Below are 18,865 nucleotides of genomic sequence, written 5' to 3'. Positions count from 1 at the left end.
CCCCGGGGACCATGATTTGAACAAACTAAAATCTACACTACCTGAGGATGCTTCCATTTTAATTTGAGCTTTCCTGGCGTCATAGTTTTTGAGAAGAATGTTTACAGATTTTCTCTATATATTCCTATGTAAAACTTGATCCCCCTACTGTGGCCCTATCCTAGCCCCGGGGACCATGATTTGAACGTACAAGAATATTCACTTCCTGAAGATGCTTCCATTTTAATTTGAGCTTTCCTGGCGTCATAGTTTTTGAGAATATAGTTTACAGATTTTCTCTATATATTCCTATGTAAAACTTGATCCCCCTACTGTGGCCCAACCCTACCCCCGGGGACCATGATTTGAACATACAAGAATATTCACTTCCTGAGGATGCTTCCATTTTATTTTGAGCTTTCCTGGCGTCATAGTTTTTGAGAAGAAAGTTTACAGATTTTCTCTATATATTCCTATGTAAAACTTGATCCCCCTACTGTGGCCCAACCCTACCCCCGGGGACCACGATTTGAACAAACTAAAATCTACACTACCTGAGGATGCTTCCATTTTAATTTGAGCTTTCTTGGAGTCATAGTTTTAGAGAAGAAAGTTTAAAGATTTTTTCTATATATTCCTATGTAATACTTGATCCCCCTAATGTGGCCCAACCCTACCCCTGGGGACCATGATTTGTAGAAACAAGAATATTCACTTCCGGAGGATGCTTCAATTTTAAGTTCAGCTTTCCTGGCGTCATAGTTTTTGAGAAGAAAGTTTACAGATTTTCTCTATATATTCCTATGTAAAACTTGATCCCCCTACTGTGGCCCTACCCTAGCCCCGGGGACCATGATTTGAACATACAAGAATATTCACTTCCTGAAGATGCTTCCATTTTAATTTGAGCTTTCCTGGCGTCATAGTTTTTGAGAAGAAAGTTTACAGATTTTCTCTATATATTCCCATGTAAAACTTGAACCCCCTACTGTGGCCCAACCCTACCCCTGGGGACCATGATTTGTAGAAACAAGAATATTCACTTCCGGAGGATGCTTCCATTTTTAATTTGAGCTTTCCTGGCGTCATAGTTTTTGAGAAGAAAGTTTACAGATTTTCTCTCTATATTCCTATGTAAAACTTGATCCCCCTACTGTGGCCCAACCCTACCCCCGGGGACCATGATTTGAACATACAAGAATATTCACTTCCTGAGGATGCTTCCATTTTAATTTGAGCTTTCCTGGCGTCATAGTTTTTGAGAAGAAAGTTTACAGATTTTCTCTATATATTCCTATGTAAAACTTGATCCCCCTACTGTGGCCCAACCCTACCCCTGGGGACCATGATTTGAACAAACTAAAATCTACACTACCTGAGGATGCTTCCTTTTTAATTTGAGCTTTCCTGGCCTCATAGTTTTTGAGAAGAAAATTTTTAATGATGTTCTCTATATATTCCTATGTAAAACTTGATCCCCCTACTGTGGCCCAACCTTACCCCCGGGTTCCATCATTAGAACAGACAAAAATCTACACTACCTGAGGATGCTTCCATTTTAATTTGAGCTTTCCTGGCGTCATAGTTTTTGAGAAGAAAGTTTAAAGATTTTCTCTATATATTCCTATGTAAAACTTGATCCCCCTACTGTGGCCCAACCCTACCCCCAGGGACCATGATTTGAACTAACAAGAATAGTCACTTACTGAGGATGCTTCAATTTTAATTTTAGCTTTCTTAGAGTCATAATTTTAGAGAAGAAAGTTTAAAGATTTTCTCTATATATTCCCATGTAAAACTTGATCCCCCTACTGTGGCCCAACCCTACCCCCGGGGACCATGATTTGAACAAACTAAAAATCTACACTACCTGAGGATGCTTCCATTTTAATTTGAGCTTTCCTGGCGTCATAGTTTTTGAGAAGAATGTTTACAGATTTTCTCTATATATTCCTATGTAAAACTTGATCCCCCTACTGTGGCCCTACCCTAGCCCCGGGGACCATGATTTGAACATACAAGAATATTCACTTCCTGAAGATGCTTCCATTTTAATTTGAGCTTTCCTGGCGTCATAGTTTTTGAGAAGAAAGTTTACAGATTTTCTCTATATATTCCTATGTAAAACTTGATCCCCCTACTGTGGTCCAACCCTACCCCTGGGGACCATGATTTGAACAAACTAAAATCTACACTACCTGAGGATGCTTTCATTTTAATTTGAGCTTTCTTGGAGTCATAGTTTTAGAGAAGAAAGTTTAAAGATTTTCTCTATATATTCCTATGTAATACTTGATCCCCCTAATGTGGCCCAACCCTACCCCTGGGGACCATGATTTGTAGAAACAAGAATATTCACTTCCGGAGGATGCTTCAATTTTAAGTTCAGCTTTCCTGGCGTCATAGTTTTTGAGAAGAAAGTTTAAAGATGTTCTCTATATATTCGTATGTAAAACTTGATCCCCCTACTGTGGCCCAACCCTACCCCTGGGGACCATGATTTGAACAAACAAGAATAGTCACTTACTGAGGATGCTTCAATTTTAATTTGAGCTTTCCTGGCCTCATAGTTTTTGAGAAGAATGTTTAAAGATTTTCTCTATATATTCCCATGTAAAACTTGATCCCCCTACTGTGGCCCAACCCTACCCCCGGGGACCATGATTTGAACAAACTAAAATCTACACTACCTGAGGATGCTTCCATTTTAATTTGAGCTTTCCTGGCGTCATAGTTTTTGAGAAGAATGTTTACAGATTTTCTCTATATATTCCTATGTAAAACTTGATCCCCCTACTGTGGCCCTATCCTAGCCCCGGGGACCATGATTTGAACGTACAAGAATATTCACTTCCTGAAGATGCTTCCATTTTAATTTGAGCTTTCCTGGCGTCATAGTTTTTGAGAATATAGTTTACAGATTTTCTCTATATATTCCTATGTAAAACTTGATCCCCCTACTGTGGCCCAACCCTACCCCCGGGGACCATGATTTGAACATACAAGAATATTCACTTCCTGAGGATGCTTCCATTTTAATTTGAGCTTTCCTGGCGTCATAGTTTTTGAGAAGAAAGTTTACAGATTTTCTCTATATATTCCTATGTAAAACTTGATCCCCCTACTGTGGCCCAACCCTACCCCCGGGGACCACGATTTGAACAAACTAAAATCTACACTACCTGAGGATGCTTCCATTTTAATTTGAGCTTTCTTGGAGTCATAGTTTTAGAGAAGAAAGTTTAAAGATTTTTTCTATATATTCCCATGTAATACTTGATCCCCCTAATGTGGCCCAACCCTACCCCTGGGGACCATGATTTGTAGAAACAAGAATATTCACTTCCGGAGGATGCTTCAATTTTAAGTTCAGCTTTCCTGGCGTCATAGTTTTTGAGAAGAAAGTTTACAGATTTTCTCTATATATTCCTATGTAAAACTTGATCCCCCTACTGTGGCCCAACCCTACCCCTGGGGACCATGATTTGAACAAACTAAAATCTACACTACCTGAGGATGCTTCCATTTTAATTTTAGCTTTCTTAGAGTCATAATTTTAGAGAAGAAAGTTTAAAGATGTTCTCTATATATTCGTATGTAAAACTTGATCCCCCTACTGTGGCCCAACCCTACCCCTGGGGACCATGATTTGTAGAAACAAGAATATTCACTTCCGGAGGATTCTTCAATTTTAATTTGAGCTTTGCTGGCGTCATAGTTATTGAGAAGAAAGTTTACAGATTTTCTCTATATATTCCTATGTAAAACTTGATCCCCCTACTGTGGCCCAACCCTACCCCAGAGGACCATGACTTGAACAAACTAAAATCTACACTACCTGAGGATGTTTACATTTTTAATTTGAGCTTTCCTGGCGTCATAGTTATTGAGAAGAAAGTTTAAAGATTTTCTCTATATATTCCTATGTAAAACTTGATCCCCCTACTGTGGCCCAACCCTACCCCCGGGGACCATCATTACAACAGACTAAAATCTACACTACCTGAGGATGCTTCCATTTTAATTTGAGCTTTCCTGGCGTCATAGTTTTTGAGAAGAAAGTTTACTGATTTTCTCTATATATTCCTATGTAAAACTTGATCCCCCTACTGTGGCCCAACCCTACCCACGGGGACCATGATTTGAACATACAAGAATATTCACTTCCTGAAAATGCTTCCATTTTAATTTGAGCTTTCCTGGCGTCATAGTTTTTGAGAAGAAAGTTTACAGATTTTCTCTATATATTCCTATGTAAAACTTGATCCCCCTACTGTGGCCCAACCCTATCCCCGGGGACCATGATTTGAAGAAACTAAAATCTACACTACCTGAGGATGCTTCCATTTTAATTTGAGCTTTCCTGGCGTCATAGTTTTTGAGAAGAAAGTTTACAGATTTTCTCTATATATTCCTATGTAAAACTTGATCCCCCCCTGTGGCCCAACCCTACCCCTGGGGACCATGATTTGAACAAACTAAAATCTACACTACCTGAGGATGCTTCCTTTTTAATTTGAGCTTTCCTGGCCTCATAGTTTTTGAGTAGAAAATTTTTAATGATGTTCTCTCTATATTCCTATGTAAAACTTGATCCCCCTACTGTGGCCCAACCTTACCCCCGGGTACCATCATTAGAACAGACAAAAATCTACACTACCTGAGGATGCTTCCATTTTAATTTGAGCTTTCCTGGCGTCATAGTTTTTGAGAAGAAAGTTTAAAGATTTTCTCTATATATTCCTATGTAAAACTTGATCCCCCTACTGTGGCCCAACCCTACCCCCAGAGACCATGATTTGAACTAACAAGAATAGTCACTTACTGAGGATGCTTCAATTTTAATTTTAGCTTTCTTAGAGTCATAATTTTAGAGAAGAAAGTTTAAAGATTTTCTCTATATATTCCCATGTAAAACTTGATCCCCCTACTGTGGCCCAACCCTACCCCCGGGGACCATGATTTGAACAAACTAAATTCTACACTACCTGAGGATGCTTCCATTTTAATTTGAGCTTTCCTGGCGTCATAGTTTTTGAGAAGAATGTTTACAGATTTTCTCTATATATTCCTATGTAAAACTTGATCCCCCTACTGTGGCCCTACCCTAGCCCCGGGGACCATGATTTGAACATACAAGAATATTCACTTCCTGAAGATGCTTCCATTTTAATTTGAGCTTTCCTGGCGTCATAGTTTTTGAGAAGAAAGTTTACAGATTTTCTCTATATATTCCTATGTAAAACTTGATCCCCCTACTGTGGTCCAACCCTACCCCTGGGGACCATGATTTGAACAAACTAAAATCTACACTACCTGAGGATGCTTTCATTTTAATTTGAGCTTTCTTGGAGTCATAGTTTTAGAGAAGAAAGTTTAAAGATTTTCTCTATATATTCCTATGTAATACTTGAACCCCCTACTGTGGCCCAACCCTACCCCTGGGGACCATGATTTGTAGAAACAAGAATATTCACTTCCGGAGGATGCTTCCATTTTTAATTTGAGCTTTCCTGGCGTCATAGTTTTTGAGAAGAAAGTTTACAGATTTTCTCTATATATTCCTATGTAAAACTTGATCCCCCTACTGTGGCCCAACCCTAGACCCAGGGACCATGATTTGAACAAACAAGAATAGTCACTTACTGAGGATGCTTCAATTTTAATTTGAGCTTTCCTGGCGTCATAGTTTTTGAGAAGAAAGTTTACAGATTTTCTCTATATATTCCTATGTAAAACTTGATCCCCCTACTGTGGCCCAACCCTACCCCCGGGGACCATGATTTGAACAAACTAAAATCTACACTACCTGAGGATGCTTCCATTTTAATTTGAGCTTTCCTGGCGTCATAGTTTTTGAGAAGAATGTTTACAGATTTTCTCTATATATTCCTATGTAAAACTTGATCCCCCTACTGTGGCCCTATCCTAGCCCCGGGGACCATGATTTGAACATACAAGAATATTCACTTCCTGAAGATGCTTCCATTTTAATTTGAGCTTTCCTGGCGTCATAGTTTTTGAGAAGAAAGTTTACAGATTTTCTCTATATATTCCTATGTAAAACTTGATCCCCCTACTGTGGTCCAACCCTACCCCTGGGGACCATGATTTGAACAAACTAAAATCTACACTACCTGAGGATGCTTTCATTTTAATTTGAGCTTACTTGGAGTCATAGTTTTAGAGAAGAAAATTTAAAGATTTTCTCTATATATTCCTATGTAATACTTGAACCCCCTACTGTGGCCCAACCCTACCCCTGGGGACCATGATTTGTAGAAACAAGAATATTCACTTCCGGAGGATGCTTCCATTTTTAATTTGAGCTTTCCTGGCGTCATAGTTTTTGAGAAGAAAGTTTACAGATTTTTTCTATATATTCCTATGTAAAACTTGATCCCCCTACTGTGGCCCAACCCTACCCCCGGGGACCATGATTTGAACATACAAGAATATTCACTTCCTGAGGATGCTTCCATTTTAATTTGAGCTTTCCTGGCGTCATAGTTTTTGAGAAGAAAGTTTACAAATTTTCTCTATATATTCCTATGTAAAACTTGATCCCCCTACTGTGGCCCAACCCTACCCCCGGGGACCACGATTTGAACAAACTAAAATCTACACTACCTGAGGATGCTTCCATTTTAATTTGAGCTTTCTTGGAGTCATAGTTTTAGAGAAGAAAGTTTAAAGATTTTTTCTATATATTCCTATGTAATACTTGATCCCCCTAATGTGGCCCAACCCTACCCCTGGGGACCATGATTTGTAGAAACAAGAATATTCACTTCCGGAGGATGCTTCAATTTTAAGTTCAGCTTTCCTGGCGTCATAGTTTTTGAGAAGAAAGTTTACAGATTTTCTCTATATATTCCTATGTAAAACTTGATCCCCCTACTGTGGCCCAACCCTACCCCTGGGGACCATGATTTGAACAAACTAAAATCTACACTACCTGAGGATGCTTCCATTTTAATTTTAGCTTTCTTACAGTCATAATTTTAGAGAAGAAAGTTTAAAGATGTTCTCTATATATTCGTATGTAAAACTTGATCCCCCTAGTGTGGCCCAACCCTACCCCTAGGGACCATGATTTGTAGAAACAAGAATATTCACTTCCGGAGGATGCTTCAATTTTAATTTGAGCTTTGCTGGCGTCATAGTTATTGAGAAGAAAGTTTACAGATTTTCTCTATATATTCCTATGTAAAACTTGACCCCCCTACTGTGGCCCAACCCTACCCCAGAGGACCATGACTTGAACAAACTAAAATCTACACTACCTGAGGATGTTTACATTTTTAATTTGAGCTTTCCTGGCGTCATAGTTATTGAGAAGAAAGTTTACAGATTTTCTCTATATATTCCTATGTAAAACTTGATCCCCCTACTGTGGCCCAACCCTACCCCCGGGGACCATCATTACAACAGACTAAAATCTACACTATCTGAGGATGCTTCCATTTTAATTTGAGCTTTCCTGGCGTCATAGTTTTTGAGAAGAAAGTTTAAAGATTTTCTCTATATATTCCTATGTAAAACTTGATCCCCCTACTGTGGCCCAACCCTACCCCCGGGGACCATCATTAGAACAGACCAAAATCTACACTACCTGAGGATGCTTCCATTTTAATTTGAGCTTTCCTGGCGTCATATTTTTTGAGAAGAAAGTTTACTGATTTTCTCTATATATTCCTATGTAAAACTTGATCCCCCTACTGTGGCCCAACCCTACCCACGGGGACCATGATTTGAACATACAAGAATATTCACTTCCTGAAGATGCTTCCATTCTAATTTGAGTTTTCCTGGCGTCATAGTTTTTGAGAAGAAAGTTTACAGATTTTCTCTATATATTCCTATGTAAAACCTGATCCCCCTACTGTGGCCCAACCCTATCCCCGGGGACCATGATTTGAACAAACTAAAATCTACACTACCTGAGGATGCTTCCATTTTAATTTGAGCTTTCCTGGCGTCATAGTTTTTGAGAAGAAAGTTTAAAGATTTTCTCTATATATTCCTATGTAAAACTTGATCCCCCTACTGTGGCCCAACCCTACCCCCGGGGACCATCATTAGAACAGACCAAAATCTACACTACCTGAGGATGCTTCCATTTTAATTTGAGCTTTCCTGGCGTCATAGTTTTTGAGAAGAAAGTTTAAAGATTTTCTCTATATATTCCTATGTAAAACTTGATCCCCCTACTGTGGCCCAACCCTACCCCCGGGGACCATCATTAGAACAGACCAAAATCTACACTACCTGAGGATGCTTCCATTTTAATTTGAGCTTTCCTGGCGTCATATTTTTTGAGAAGAATGTTTACTGATTTTCTCTATATATTCCTATGTAAAACTTGATCCCCCTACTGTGGCCCAACCCTACCCACGGGGACCATGATTTGAACATACAAGAATATTCACTTCCTGAAGATGCTTCCATTTTAATTTGAGCTTTCCTGGCGTCATAGTTTTTGAGAAGAAAGTTTACAGATTTTCTCTATATATTCCTATGTAAAACTTGATCCCCCTACTGTGGCCCAACCCTAACCCCGGGGACCATGATTTGAACAAACTAAAATCTACACTACCTGAGGATGCTTCCATTTTAATTTGAGCTTTCTTGGAGTCATAGTTTTTGAGAAGAAAGTTTACAGATTTTCTCTATATATTCCTATGTAATACTTGAACCCCCTACTGTGGCCCAACCCTACCCCTGGGGACCATGATTTGTAGAAACAAGAATATTCACTTCCGGAGGATGCTTCCATTTTTAATTTGAGCTTTCCTGGCGTCATAGTTTTTGAGAAGAAAGTTTACAGATTTTCTCTCTATATTCCTATGTAAAACTTGATCCCCCTACTGTGGCCCAACCCTACCCCCGGGGACCATGATTTGAACATACAAGAATATTCACTTCCTGAGGATGCTTCCATTTTAATTTGAGCTTTCCTGGCGTCATAGTTTTTGAGAAGAAAGTTTACAGATTTTCTCTATATATTCCTATGTAAAACTTGATCCCCCTACTGTGGCCCAACCCTACCCCTGGGGACCATGATTTGAACAAACTAAAATCTACACTACCTGAGGATGCTTCCTTTTTAATTTGAGCTTTCCTGGCCTCATAGTTTTTGAGAAGAAAATTTTTAATGATGTTCTCTATATATTCCTATGTAAAACTTGATCCCCCTACTGTGGCCCAACCTTACCCCCGGGTACCATCATTAGAACAGACAAAAATCTACACTACCTGAGGATGCTTCCATTTTAATTTGAGCTTTCCTGGCGTCATAGTTTTTGAGAAGAAAGTTTAAAGATTTTCTCTATATATTCCTATGTAAAACTTGATCCCCCTACTGTGGCCCAACCCTACCCCCAGGGACCATGATTTGAACTAACAAGAATAGTCACTTACTGAGGATGCTTCAATTTTAATTATAGCTTTCTTAGAGTCATAATTTTAGAGAAGAAAGTTTAAAGATTTTCTCTATATATTCCCATGTAAAACTTGATCCCCCTACTGTGGCCCAACCCTACCCCCGGGGACCATGATTTGAACAAACTAAAATCTACACTACCTGAGGATGCTTCCATTTTAATTTGAGCTTTCCTGGCGTCATAGTTTTTGAGAAGAATGTTTACAGATTTTCTCTATATATTCCTATGTAAAACTTGATCCCCCTACTGTGGCCCTACCCTAGCCCCGGGGACCATGATTTGAACATACAAGAATATTCACTTCCTGAAGATGCTTCCATTTTAATTTGAGCTTTCCTGGCGTCATAGTTTTTGAGAAGAAAGTTTACAGATTTTCTCTATATATTCCTATGTAAAACTTGATCCCCCTACTGTGGCCCAACCCTACCCCTGGGGACCATGATTTGAACAAACTAAAATCTACACTACCTGAGGATGCTTCCTTTTTAATTTGAGCTTTCCTGGCCTCATAGTTTTTGAGAAGAAAATTTTAAATGATGTTCTCTATATATTCCTATGTAAAACTTGATCCCCCTACTGTGGCCCAACCTTACCCCCGGGTACCATCATTAGAACAGACAAAAATCTACACTACCTGAGGATGCTTCCATTTTAATTTGAGCTTTCCTGGCGTCATAGTTTTTGAGAAGAAAGTTTAAAGATTTTCTCTATATATTGCTATGTAAAACTTGATCCCCCTACTGTGGCCCAACCCTACCCCCAGGGACCATGATTTGAACTAACAAGAATAGTCACTTACTGAGGATGCTTCAATTTTAATTTGAGCTTTCTTAGAGTCATAATTTTAGAGAAGAAAGTTTAAAGATTTTCTCTATATATTCCCATGTAAAACTTGATCCCCCTACTGTGGCCCAACCCTACCCCCGGGGACCATCATTAGAACAGACCAAAATCTACACTACCTGAGGATGCTTCCATTTTAATTTGAGCTTTCCTGGCGTCATAGTTTTTGAGAAGAATGTTTACAGATTTTCTCTATATATTCCTATGTAAAACTTGATCCCCCTACTGTGGCCCTACCCTAGCCCCGGGGACCATGATTTGAACATACAAGAATATTCACTTCCTGAAGATGCTTCCATTTTAATTTGAGCTTTCCTGGCGTCATAGTTTTTGAGAAGAAAGTTTACAGATTTTCTCTATATATTCCCATGTAAAACTTGAACCCCCTACTGTGGCCCAACCCTACCCCTGGGGACCATGATTTGTAGAAACAAGAATATTCACTTCCGGAGGATGCTTCCATTTTTAATTTGAGCTTTCCTGGCGTCATAGTTTTTGAGAAGAAAGTTTACAGATTTTCTCTCTATATTCCTATGTAAAACTTGATCCCCCTACTGTGGCCCAACCCTACCCCCGGGGACCATGATTTGAACATACAAGAATATTCACTTCCTGAGGATGCTTCCATTTTAATTTGAGCTTTCCTGGCGTCATAGTTTTTGAGAAGAAAGTTTACAGATTTTCTCTATATATTCCTATGTAAAACTTGATCCCCCTACTGTGGCCCAACCCTACCCCTGGGGACCATGATTTGAACAAACTAAAATCTACACTACCTGAGGATGCTTCCTTTTTAATTTGAGCTTTCCTGGCCTCATAGTTTTTGAGAAGAAAATTTTTAATGATGTTCTCTATATATTCCTATGTAAAACTTGATCCCCCTACTGTGGCCCAACCTTACCCCCGGGTTCCATCATTAGAACAGACAAAAATCTACACTACCTGAGGATGCTTCCATTTTAATTTGAGCTTTCCTGGCGTCATAGTTTTTGAGAAGAAAGTTTAAAGATTTTCTCTATATATTCCTATGTAAAACTTGATCCCCCTACTGTGGCCCAACCCTACCCCCAGGGACCATGATTTGAACTAACAAGAATAGTCACTTACTGAGGATGCTTCCATTTTAATTTTAGCTTTCTTAGAGTCATAATTTTAGAGAAGAAAGTTTAAAGATTTTCTCTATATATTCCCATGTAAAACTTGATCCCCCTACTGTGGCCCAACCCTACCCCCGGGGACCATGATTTGAACAAACTAAAAATCTACACTACCTGAGGATGCTTCCATTTTAATTTGAGCTTTCCTGGCGTCATAGTTTTTGAGAAGAATGTTTACAGATTTTCTCTATATATTCCTATGTAAAACTTGATCCCCCTACTGTGGCCCTACCCTAGCCCCGGGGACCATGATTTGAACATACAAGAATATTCACTTCCTGAAGATGCTTCCATTTTAATTTGAGCTTTCCTGGCGTCATAGTTTTTGAGAAGAAAGTTTACAGATTTTCTCTATATATTCCTATGTAAAACTTGATCCCCCTACTGTGGTCCAACCCTACCCCTGGGGACCATGATTTGAACAAACTAAAATCTACACTACCTGAGGATGCTTTCATTTTAATTTGATCTTTCTTGGAGTCATAGTTTTAGAGAAGAAAGTTTAAAGATTTTCTCTATATATTCCTATGTAATACTTGATCCCCCTAATGTGGCCCAACCCTACCCCTGGGGACCATGATTTGTAGAAACAAGAATATTCACTTCCGGAGGATGCTTCAATTTTAAGTTCAGCTTTCCTGGCGTCATAGTTTTTGAGAAGAAAGTTTAAAGATGTTCTCTATATATTCGTATGTAAAACTTGATCCCCCTACTGTGGCCCAACCCTACCCCTGGGGACCATGATTTGAACAAACAAGAATAGTCACTTACTGAGGATGCTTCAATTTTAATTTGAGCTTTCCTGGCCTCATAGTTTTTGAGAAGAAAGTTTAAAGATTTTCTCTATATATTCCCATGTAAAACTTGATCCCCCTACTGTGGCCCAACCCTACCCCCGGGGACCATGATTTGAACAAGCTAAAATCTACACTACCTGAGGATGCTTCCATTTTAATTTGAGCTTTCCTGGCGTCATAGTTTTTGAGAAGAATGTTTACAGATTTTCTCTATATATTCCTATGTAAAACTTGATCCCCCTACTGTGGCCCTATCCTAGCCCCGGGGACCATGATTTGAACGTACAAGAATATTCACTTCCTGAACATGCTTCCATTTTAATTTGAGCTTTCCTGGCGTCATAGTTTTTGAGAATATAGTTTACAGATTTTCTCTATATATTCCTATGTAAAACTTGATCCCCCTACTGTGGCCCAACCCTACCCCCGGGGACCATGATTTGAACATACAAGAATATTCACTACCTGAGGATGCTTCCATTTTAATTTGAGCTTTCCTGGCGTCATAGTTTTTGAGAAGAAAGTTTACAGATTTTCTCTATATATTCCTATGTAAAACTTGATCCCCCTACTGTGGCCCAACCCTACCCCCGGGGACCACGATTTGAACAAACTAAAATCTACACTACCTGAGGATGCTTCCATTTTAATTTGAGCTTTCTTGGAGTCATAGTTTTAGAGAAGAAAGTTTAAAGATTTTTTCTATATATTCCTATGTAATACTTGATCCCCCTAATGTGGCCCAACCCTACCCCTGGGGACCATGATTTGTAGAAACAAGAATATTCACTTCCGGAGGATGCTTCAATTTTAAGTTCAGCTTTCCTGGCGTCATAGTTTTTGAGAAGAAAGTTTACAGATTTTCTCTATATATTCCTATGTAAAACTTGATCCCCCTACTGTGGCCCAACCCTACCCCTGGGGACCATGATTTGAACAAACTAAAATCTACACTACCTGAGGATGCTTCCATTTTAATTTTAGCTTTCTTAGAGTCATAATTTTAGAGAAGAAAGTTTAAAGATGTTCTCTATATATTCGTATGTAAAACTTGATCCCCCTACTGTGGCCCAACCCTACCCCTGGGGACCATGATTTGTAGAAACAAGAATATTCACTTCCGGAGGATGCTTCAATTTTAATTTGAGCTTTGCTGGCGTCATAGTTATTGAGAAGAAAGTTTACAGATTTTCTCTATATATTCCTATGTAAAACTTGATCCCCCTACTGTGGCCCAACCCTACCCCAGAGGACCATGACTTGAACAAACTAAAATCTACACTACCTGAGGATGTTTACATTTTTAATTTGAGCTTTCCTGGCGTCATAGTTATTGAGAAGAAAGTTTAAAGATTTTCTCTATATATTCCTATGTAAAACTTGATCCCCCTACTGTGGCCCAACCCTACCCCCGGGGACCATCATTACAACAGACTAAAATCTACACTACCTGAGGATGCTTCCATTTCAATTTGAGCTTTCCTGGCGTCATAGTTTTTGAGAAGAAAGTTTAAAGATTTTCTCTATATATTCCTATGTAAAACTTGATCCCCCTACTGTGGCCCAACCCTACCCCCGGGGACCATCATTAGAACAGACCAAAATCTACACTACCTGAGGATGCTTCCATTTTAATTTGAGCTTTCCTGGCGTCATATTTTTTGAGAAGAAAGTTTACTGATTTTCTCTATATATTCCTATGTAAAACTTGATCCCCCTACTGTGGCCCAACCCTACCCACGGGGACCATGATTTGAACATACAAGAATATTCACTTCCTGAAGATGCTTCCATTTTAATTTGAGCTTTCCTGGCGTCATAGTTTTTGAGAAGAAAGTTTACAGATTTTCTCTATATATTCCTATGTAAAACTTGATCCCCCTACTGTGGCCCAACCCTATCCCCGGGGACCATGATTTGAACAAACTAAAATCTACACTACCTGAGGATGCTTCCATTTTAATTTGAGCTTTCCTGGCGTCATAGTTTTTGAGAAGAAAGTTTAAAGATTTTCTCTATATATTCCTATGTAAAACTTGATCCCCCTACTGTGGCCCAACCCTACCCCTGGGGACCATGATTTGAACAAACTAAAATCTACACTACCTGAGGATGCTTCCTTTTTAATTTGAGCTTTCCTGGCCTCATAGTTTTTGAGAACAAAATTTTTAATGATGTTCTCTATATATTCCTATGTAAAACTTGATCCCCCTACTGTGGCCCAACCCTACCCCCGGGGACCATCATTACAACAGACTAAAATCTACACTACCTGAGGATGCTTCCATTTCAATTTGAGCTTTCCTGGCGTCATAGTTTTTGAGAAGAAAGTTTAAAGATTTTCTCTATATATTCCTATGTAAAACTTGATCCCCCTACTGTGGCCCAACCCTACCCCCGGGGACCATCATTAGAACAGACCAAAATCTACACTACCTGAGGATGCTTCCATTTTAATTTGAGCTTTCCTGGCGTCATATTTTTTGAGAAGAAAGTTTACTGATTTTCTCTATATATTCCTATGTAAAACTTGATCCCCCTACTGTGGCCCAACCCTACCCACGGGGACCATGATTTGAACATACAAGAATATTCACTTCCTGAAGATGCTTCCATTTTAATTTGAGCTTTCCTGGCGTCATAGTTTTTGAGAAGAAAGTTTACAGATTTTCTCTATATATTCCTATGTAAAACTTGATCCCCCTACTGTGGCCCAACCCTATCCCCGGGGACCATGATTTGAACAAATTAAAATCTACACTACCTGAGGATGCTTCCATTTTAATTTGAGCTTTCCTGGCGTCATAGTTTTTGAGAAGAAAGTTTAAAGATTTTCTCTATATATTCCTATGTAAAACTTGATCCCCCTACTGTGGCCCAACCCTACCCCTGGGGACCATGATTTGAACAAACTAAAATCTACACTACCTGAGGATGCTTCCTTTTTAATTTGAGCTTTCCTGGCCTCATAGTTTTTGAGAAGAAAATTTTTAATGATGTTCTCTATATATTCCTATGTAAAACTTGATCCCCCTACTGTGGCCCAACCTTACCCCCGGGTACCATCATTAGAACAGACAAAAATCTACACTACCTGAGGATGCTTCCATTTTAATTTGAGCTTTCCTGGCGTCATAGTTTTTGAGAAGAAAGTTTAAAGATTTTCTCTATATATTCCCATGTAAAACTTGATCCCTCTACTGTGGCCCAACCCTACCCCCAGGGACCATGATTTGAACTAACAAGAATAGTCACTTACTGAGGATGCTTCAATTTTAATTTTAGCTTTCTTAGAGTCATAATTTTAGAGAAGAAAGTTTAAAGATTTTCTCTATATATTCCCATGTAAAACTTGATCCCCCTACTGTGGCCCAACCCTACCCCCGGGGACCATGATTTGAACAAACTAAATTCTACACTACCTGAGGATGCTTCCATTTTAATTTGAGCTTTCCTGGCGTCATAGTTTTTGAGAAGAATGTTTACAGATTTTCTCTATATATTCCTATGTAAAACTTGATCCCCCTACTGTGGCCCTACCCTAGCCCCGGGGACCATGATTTGAACATACAAGAATATTCACTTCCTGAAGATGCTTCCATTTTAATTTGAGCTTTCCTGGCGTCATAGTTTTTAAGAAGAAAGTTTACAGATTTTCTCTATATATTCCTATGTAAAACTTGATCCCCCTACTGTGGTCCAACCCTACCCCTGGGGACCATGATTTGAACAAACTAAAATCTACACTACCTGAGGATGCTTTCATTTTAATTTGAGCTTTCTTGGAGTCATAGTTTTAGAGAAGAAAGTTTAAAGATTTTCTCTATATATTCCTATGTAAAACTTGATCCCCCTACTGTGGCCCTATCCTAGCCCCGGGGACCATGATTTGAACGTACAAGAATATTCACTTCCTGAAGATGCTTCCATTTTAATTTGAGCTTTCCTGGCGTCATAGTTTTTGAGAAGAAAGTTTACAGATTTTCTCTATATATTCCTATGTAAAACTTGATCCCCCTACTGTGGCCCAACCCTACCCCCGGGGACCATGATTTGAACATACAAGAATATTCACTTCCTGAGGATGCTTCCATTTTAATTTGAGCTTTCCTGGCGTCATAGTTTTTGAGAAGAAAGTTTTCAGATTTTCTCTATATATTCCTATGTAAAACTTGATCCCCCTACTGTGGCCCAACCCTACCCCCGGGGACCACGATTTGAACAAACTAAAATCTACACTACCTGAGGATGCTTCCATTTTAATTTGAGCTTTCTTGGAGTCATAGTTTTAGAGAAGAAAGTTTAAAGATTTTTTCTATATATTCCTATGTAATACTTGATCCCCCTAATGTGGCCCAACCCTACCCCTGGGGACCATGATTTGTAGAAACAAGAATATTCACTTCCGGAGGATGCTTCAATTTTAAGTTCAGCTTTCCTGGCGTCATAGTTTTTGAGAAGAAAGTTTACAGATTTTCTCTATATATTCCTATGTAAAACTTGATCCCCCTACTGTGGCCCTACCCTAGCCCCGGGGACCATGATTTGAACATACAAGAATATTCACTTCCTGAAGATGCTTCCATTTTAATTTGAGCTTTCCTGGCGTCATAGTTTTTAAGAAGAAAGTTTACAGATTTTCTCTATATATTCCTATGTAAAACTTGATCCCCCTACTGTGGTCCAACCCTACCCCTGGGGACCATGATTTGAACAAACTAAAATCTACACTACCTGAGGATGCTTTCATTTTAATTTGAGCTTTCTTGGAGTCATAGTTTTAGAGAAGAAAGTTTAAAGATTTTCTCTATATATTCCTATGTAAAACTTGATCCCCCTACTGTGGCCCTATCCTAGCCCCGGGGACCATGATTTGAACGTACAAGAATATTCACTTCCTGAAGATGCTTCCATTTTAATTTGAGCTTTCCTGGCGTCATAGTTTTTGAGAAGAAAGTTTACAGATTTTCTCTATATATTCCTATGTAAAACTTGATCCCCCTACTGTGGCCCAACCCTACCCCCGGGGACCATGATTTGAACATACAAGAATATTCACTTCCTGAGGATGCTTCCATTTTAATTTGAGCTTTCCTGGCGTCATAGTTTTTGAGAAGAAAGTTTACAGATTTTCTCTATATATTCCTATGTAAAACTTGATCCCCCTACTGTGGCCCAACCCTACCCCCGGGGACCACGATTTGAACAAACTAAAATCTACACTACCTGAGGATGCTTCCATTTTAATTTGAGCTTTCTTGGAGTCATAGTTTTAGAGAAGAAAGTTTAAAGATTTTTTCTATATATTCCTATGTAATACTTGATCCCCCTAATGTGGCCCAACCCTACCCCTGGGGACCATGATTTGTAGAAACAAGAATATTCACTTCCGGAGGATGCTTCAATTTTAAGTTCAGCTTTCCTGGCGTCATAGTTTTTGAGAAGAAAGTTTACAGATTTTCTCTATATATTCCTATGTAAAACTTGATCCCCCTACTGTGGCCCAACCCTACCCCTGGGGACCATGATTTGAACAAACTAAAATCTACACTACCTGAGGATGCTTCCATTTTAATTTTAGCTTTCTTAGAGTCATAATTTTAGAGAAGAAAGTTTAAAGATGTTCTCTATATATTCCTATGTAAAACTTGATCCCCCTACTGTGGCCCAACCCTACCCCCGGGGACCATCATTACAACAGACTAAAATCTACACTACCTGAGGATGCTTCCATTTTAATTTGAGCTTTCCTGGCGTCATAGTTTTTGAGAAGAAAGTTTAAAGATTTTCTCTATATATTCCTATGTAAAACTTGATCCCCCTACTGTGGCCCAACCCTACCCCCGGGGACCATCATTAGAACAGACAAAAATCTACACTACCTGAGGATGCTTCCATTTTAATTTGAGCTTTCCTGGCGTCATATTTTTTGAGAAGAAAGTTTACTGATTTTCTCTATATATTCCTATGTAAAACTTGATCCCCCTACTGTGGCCCAACCCTACCCACGGGGACCATGATTTGAACATACAAGAATATTCACTTCCTGAAGATGCTTCCATTTTAATTTGAGCTTTCCTGGCGTCATAGTTTTTGAGAAGAAAGTTTACAGATTTTCTCTATATATTCCTATGTAAAACTTGATCCCCCTACTGTGGCCCAACCCTATCCCCGGGGACCATGATTTGAACAAACTAAAATCTACACTACCTGAGGATGCTTCCATTTTAATTTGAGCTTTCCTGGCGTCATAGTTTTTGAGAAGAAAGTTTAAAGATTTTCTCTATATATTCCTATGTAAAACTTGATCCCCCTACTGTGGCCCAACCCTACCCCCTGGGACCATCATTAGAACAGACCAAAATCTACACTACCTGAGGATGCTTCCATTTTAATTTGAGCTTTCCTGGCGTCATAGTTTTTGAGAAGAAAGTTTAAAGATTTTCTCTATATATTCCTATGTAAAACTTGATCCCCCTACTGTGGCCCAACCCTACCCCCGGGGACCATCATTAGAACAGACCAAAATCTACACTACCTGAGGATGCTTCCATTTTAATTTGAGCTTTCCTGGCGTCATATTTTTTGAGAAGAATGTTTACTGATTTTCTCTATATATTCCTATGTAAAACTTGATCCCCCT

The sequence above is a fragment of the Magallana gigas genome, chromosome 5 (assembly GCF_963853765.1).
Source record: "Magallana gigas chromosome 5, xbMagGiga1.1, whole genome shotgun sequence".
Classification (NCBI taxonomy): domain Eukaryota; kingdom Metazoa; phylum Mollusca; class Bivalvia; order Ostreida; family Ostreidae; genus Magallana; species Magallana gigas.
Note: the sequence above shows the minus strand (reverse complement) of the source record.